Source organism: Stegodyphus dumicola, chromosome 7 (genome assembly GCF_044657685.1).
Source record: "Stegodyphus dumicola isolate Sdum_Otavi_A_Nest chromosome 7, ASM4465768v1".
Taxonomy (NCBI): Eukaryota; Metazoa; Arthropoda; class Arachnida; order Araneae; family Eresidae; genus Stegodyphus; species Stegodyphus dumicola.
Genome location: NC_140774.1, coordinates 189,669,691 through 189,675,987, shown reverse-complemented (window position 1 = coordinate 189,675,987; position 6,297 = coordinate 189,669,691). Strand labels below are relative to the sequence as shown.

Genomic DNA, 6,297 nt, shown 5'->3' with positions numbered 1-6,297 from the left:
TATTTATTATAACGCATTTTATCTCCTCTCCTGTAATTTTAATTGCAGTCGCGATAACCGTCAAAGGACTAAACTGCGAGTGTGTTTCGGCAAATTTTCAATTGCTGTAGCTGCTTTTATATTACCAGTCTTGATACAGATGTCAAACATTTTTGCTTTGAAAACAGCAGTCAACCTAGCAGGCCACTATGTTGTTCCAAGGCGAAAATATTACAAATACGTGACATCAATTAGTACCAAAATTTCAAGTTAAAAATATTGAATGTAATAAAAATAATTTTAAGAACACTCCTCTCCCCTTCTCCAAAAGCAGGTGCGATATTTATCATTTAAATTTTACAATACTATCTTTAAAACTGCAACATTAGTATTTGCAATTATAGATTGGAGGGCCGTGGGTGGAACGGGGCAAAATGGCTGGTCTCGAATGGCATGTCAGCCTCGAAGCACAATTATTTCTGCCCACGAATATATGTTTCGTCCTACTCCTCCAGCTGCTTTTCTTCTGCTTTTCTTCCTGCTGCTCCTCCCCTTGCTGCTCCTCCCGTTGCTGCTCCTCCTCATGCTGCTCCTCCTCATGCTCCTCCTCCTCATGCTGCTCCTCCTCATGCTCCTCCTCCTCATGCTGCTCCTCCTCATGCTCCTCCTCCTCATACTGCTCCTCCTCCCGCTGCGAGGAGGAGGAGCAGTCGGACGAGGAGCAGCGGGAGGAGCACCAGGAGGAGGAGGAGCAGTAGGAGGAGGAGCAGCAGGAGGAGGAGCAGTCGGAGAAGGAGGAGGAGAAGCAAGAGGAGGAGCAGCCGGAGGAGAGCAGAAGGAGGAGGAAAAGCCTGAGGAGGAGCAGCATGAGGAGGAGCAGCCTGAGGAAGAGCAGGAGGAGGAGGAGGAGCAAGAGAAGCAGCATGAGGAGGAGCAGCATGAGGAGAAGTCGGAGGAGGAGGAGCAGCAGGAGGAGGAGTAGCCTGAGGAGAAGCATCAAGAGGAGGAGCAGCTGGAGGAGAGCAGCATGAGGAGGAGCAGCCGGAGGAGGAGCAGCATCAGGAAGAGCAGCAAGAGGACGAGCAGAAGGAGAGAGGAGGAGCAGAGGGAGGAGGAAGAGCAGGAGGAGGAGGAGCAGCATGAGAAGTCGGAGGAGGAGGAGCAGCAGAATGAGGAGCAGCAAAAGGAGGAGCAGGAGGAGGAGTAGCCTGAGGAGGAGCAGCTGGAGGAGAGCAGCCGGAGGAGGAGCAGCAAGAGGAGGAGCAGGAGGAGCAGCCTGAGGAGGAGCAGCAAGAGGAGGAGCAGCTGGAGGAGGAGCAGCATGATGAGTAGGAGCAGCAAGAGGAGGAGTAGCTGGAGGAGAGCAGCCGGAGGAGGAGCAGCAAGAGGAGGAGTAGCTGGAGGAGAGCAGCAGGAGGAGGAGCAAGACGAGGAGGAGCAGCCTGAGGAGGAGCTGCAAGAGAAGAAGCAGCGTGAGGAGGAGCAGCATGAGGAGAAGTCGGAGGAGGAGCAGCTGGAGGAGAGCAGAAGGAGGAGGAGGAGTAGCCTGAGGAGAAGCATCAAGAGGAGGAGCTGGAGGAGAGCAGCATGAGGAGGAGCAGCCGGAGGAGGAGCAGCATGAGGAGGAGCAGCATGAGGAGGAGCAGCAAGAGGACGAGCAGAAGGAGGAGGAGCAGTCGGACGAGGAGCAGCAAGAGGATGAGCAGAAGGAGGAGGAGCAGTCGGACGAGGAGCAGCGGGAGGAGCACCAGGAGGAGGAGGAGCAGTAGGAGGATGAGCAGCAGGAGGAGGAGCAGTCGGAGAAGGAGGAGGAGAAGCAAGAGGAGGAGGAGCAGCAGGAGGAGCAGCAAGAGGAGGAGCAGCAGGAGGGGGAGCAGCTGGAGAGCAGCCGGAGGAGGAGCAGCAAGAGGAGGAGCAGGAGGAGGAGCAGCACGAGGAAGAGCAGTCGGAGAAGGAGGAAGAGCAGAATGAGGATGAGCAGCAAGAGGAGGAGCAGCATGAGGAGGAGAATTCGGAGGAGGAGCAGCAAAAGGAGGAGCAGCGGGAGGAGGAACAGTAGGACGAGGAGCAGCCTGAGGAGGAGCAGGAGGAGGAGGAGGAGTAGCAGCAAGAGGAGGAGCAGCTGGAGGAGAGCAGCATGAGGAGGAACAGCCGGAGGAGGAGCAGCATGACGAGCAGAAGCAAGAGGAGGAGCAGCAGGAGGAGGAGTATCCTGAGGAGGAGCAGCAAGAGGAGGAGCAGCATGATGAGTAGGAGCAGCCGGAGGAGGAGCAGCAAGAGGAGGAGTAGCTGGAGGAGAGCAGCATGAGGAGGAGCAAGACGAGGAGGAGCAGCCTGAGGAGGAGCTGCAAGAGAAGAAGCAGCGTGAGGAGGAGCAGCATGAGGAGAAGTCGGAGGAGGAGCAGCTGGAGGAGAGCAGAAGGAGGAGGAGGAGAAGCCTGAGGAGGAGCAGAGGGAGGAGGAGGTGCAGCCTGAGGAGGAGCAGGAGCAGCTGGAGGAGAGCAGCATGAGGAGGAGCAGCATGAGGAGGAGCAGCCGGAGGAGGAGTATCCGGAGGAGGAGCAGTCGGAGGAGGAGTAGCCGGAGAAGGAGCAGAAGGAGGAGGAGGAGCAGCAAGAGGAGAAGCAGAATGAGGAGGAGCAGCATGAGAAGTCGGAGGAGAAGGAGCAGCAGGAGGAGGAGAAGCTGGAGGAGGAGTAGCCTGAGGAGGAGCAACTGGATGAGAGCAGCATGAGGAGGAGCAGCATGAAGAGGAGCAGCAAGAGGAGGAGCAGCAAAAGGAGGAGCAGCCGGAAGAGGAGCAGCAGGAGGAAACATATATTACTTTAAAACCACTGTCCAACGCCAGATGGGAAGTAGAATTCAGGCTTTCGGCTTCCGTTTAAGACTCAATGGAAGATCGAAGAAAACTTTTGAGAGCGTTCACAAATATTCAAGAAGATCAAACAAGAGACATAGAATTAAGAACTCAAGCAAAAAAGTTGATACAAATGGTTTGACGTTTAAATTCATTTGTTCCATTAACGATATTTTAAATTTAGTAAATGTGGTAAATGAAATAAAACAAAACTCTAATTGCGCTTTACAAATCGTGACTCACAATTTACAAAATCTTACATCAGAACTCAATAATCGTATACCAGATGAAGCGTATGAACACGCAATTGCCAATGCAAGTATCGTTGCTGATGGTTTGTGGGTGGATACTGACTTTCGAAACAGGTTTAAACAAAAACAACTTTTAAGTCGAAACAAAACAGGTTTTTTTTCGAAACAGGTTTTAAGTCGAAACTGGTTTAAGAAGAAACTACTTCAAGATGAACAAACCAATCAAAAATCCGAGACAAAATTTTAAGGTTGAATTTTACAATATAATATTAGACACTACTATTTCTTCAATTATTGAAATATTCAGTCAATTAAAAGAACATTACAATTACTTCAATTCACTTTATAACCTAATTTAAAAAACTGGAGTGACAATGAAATTTTAAAGCATTGTAAAAGATTAGAACAAAAGTTAATGGCTACTAAAAATGTTAATGGAAAGGATACTGACGAATTAAATTTGTTTGAAGAAATAAAATCTTTGCGACGTTTTACCAAAGATGATTTGTCACATATTGATGTTTTAAATTACATTTATGAAAACAATCTTACCGATACATTTCCAAATATTGCAATAAATTTTACGGATTTTTTTTTAACCCTGAGAGTTTCGGTGGCTACTGGAGAACGAAGTTTTTCAAAACTTAAAAGTATAGAAAACTACATGCGATCTACGATGGCGCCAGAGAAATTATCGGACTTGTCGGATATTCAAAGATAGCCAAATTTTGGATAAATTAAATATAAATGAATTGATACGCGCTTTTGTAGCTGCTAAAGCTAGGGGAATATATTTTTCTAATTTTTATATTTTATTTAAAAAATGTTTTTATCATTGTTTAGTTTTTAAAATTTAAGAAATAATAAAAACAATAAGACAAACACGTGTTTTAATATTATAATTTTAAAGCTTTTTAGTTCGAAAGTCAAATTTTGAATGTTATAAAAGAGTATTTCACACATAATTTGCAGCACTTTATACGAGTGCAAGAGAGCCCCATAAACGGGCGCCAACTTTCAATTTGAACAAGGGCGCCTAATACCCACGCGGCGCCCCTGGAGTTTATCATCATTAAATTCGTATATCACGTGACAGTCTACTTCCCTATGAGTATTAAGATATAGGTACTTTCGCCTCAGACGAAAGCAAAAAAATTTCTGGGACTTGTATATATTATTTTCCATTTTTACTGTACGATAGTGTGTCAGATCTACGATAATGTGTAAAAGGTATGGCATTGCGAAAAGATATGCCAAAATTATTAGTTGCTATTATTGCTTATCCAACGAAGACTTCACCTGTGGTCGATATATGGCGTCACCCCTGATCAACTTCTTCACTACTGAAGACGTTGCACTTTTATTACAAATGCACAGGTCTTTTCCATTTTATGGAATTTAACGAACTTTTACAGGTCCTTAGGGGATTGATAAATATGTAGTGGTAAAGGCCTTCGGTCAAACACCACTTAACGAATGATGATCCCAGATCTCCGAACTAAATATTGTCTTGGCGGAATGTGGACTTACACTTTTCAAAGCATTATATTTGTAATTGCATTAACTACGTAAATTTATATTGACAAAAGGATGAAATTTTTGAAGGAGATATTGTTTATAGATGAAAAGCTCAAAGCAGATTGCATTTATTGTAACCATTAACTAACGTTTTGTCAAAAATTGAATACAATAAAATGTAATACATATTGCTGATATCTGTAATATTTAATAATTTGTAAATGGCAACATTTAATATCTAATATTTAGTAATTTGTAATTGGCTTATCCAACGAAGACTTCATCTGTGGTCGATATATGGCGTCACCCCTGATCAACTTCTTCACTAGTGAAGACTTTGCACTTTTATTACAAGTGCACAGGTCTTTTCCAATTTGTGGAATTTAACGAACTTTTACAGGTCCTTAGGGGATTGATAAATATGTAGTGGTAAAGGCCTTCGAGTCAAACACCACTTAACGAATGATGATCCCAGATCTCCGAACTAAATATTGTCTTGGCGGAATGTGGACTTACACTTTTCAAAGCATTATATTTGTAATTGCATTAACTACGTAAATTTATATTGACAAAAGGATGAAATTTTTGAAGGAGATATTGTTTATAGATGAAAAGCTCAAAGCAGATTGCATTTATTGTAACCATTAACTAACGTTTTGTCAAAAATTGAATACAATAAAATGTAATACATATTGCTGATATCTGTAAAATTTAATAATTTGTAAATGGCAACATTTAATATTTAATATTTAGTAATTTGTAATTGGCAACACTTTGGATAGATATATGAAAATAGAACTATGCTGGTATTGCAGTTCCTGTAATATTATACATTCTATGATTATAAATAAATAGTAGTTGCCTTGAACTAAAAAGCATCAGCTTTGTATAATAAACTTTATTGTTATTCTAAAAGATGAAATATTTAAGAGAAAAATTGCCTGCAGCGCAGTGCGGCTAAGAACGCTATTCTACTGAAACATAAGCATGAACAACTGTTGCCACTCACACAAACTTAATAGTAAAAAAAGCACGTTGCCAGTAACAAGATTATTGCAAAAATCATAACATAAAATTAAGCAGTGAGGAAATAAAATATACAAAGAAAAAAAAAGGAATGCAAATATTAAATATGCATCCAACATTAACTCCCACCCTTGCCATTGCATTAACAATAGATCATTCCCGATGCAATGGCAATGGTAAAAGTTTTACTATAGGTCTTTTAAAATAACCATTAACAGTTTTTACTGTAACAACTCTAACATTGCCATCCTTTCCTGGATGGATTTCAACAATGCGACCTAAAGGCCAAACACCAGGAGGCATGTTGTCCTCCTTAATTAATACAATAGAAAAATCCTGCTCTGGAATGCTAGTAAAAACATCCCCAGTTAAAAAATGTGATGGAGTCAAAGCATCTAAATTACCTACATCATTGTGATTAGTTTTAGATAAGGGGCGTGAATTTAACACAGCTTCAATTTGAGTTAGTAAAGTAGTTAATTCTTCAAATGTTAACTTTGTCTCTCCTATCATTCTTTTCAAATGAAATTTTATGCACTTGATCCCTGATTCCCACAAACCACCAAAGTGGGGAGAAGCAGGTGGAATCATTTTCCATTCCATAGTATTTTCAGCAAAATAATTTAAAATCAATTCATTGCTGTTAAGTGAAAGTAGCAGAGTTTG

General features: G+C 42.6%; 1 pseudogene; it reads left to right on the top strand.

Moving 5' to 3' along the window:
* Positions 1-740: 740 nt before the first annotated feature.
* On the top strand, positions 741-5,455 carry LOC118185552 (uncharacterized; annotated as a pseudogene).
* Positions 5,456-6,297: the final 842 nt, after the last annotated feature.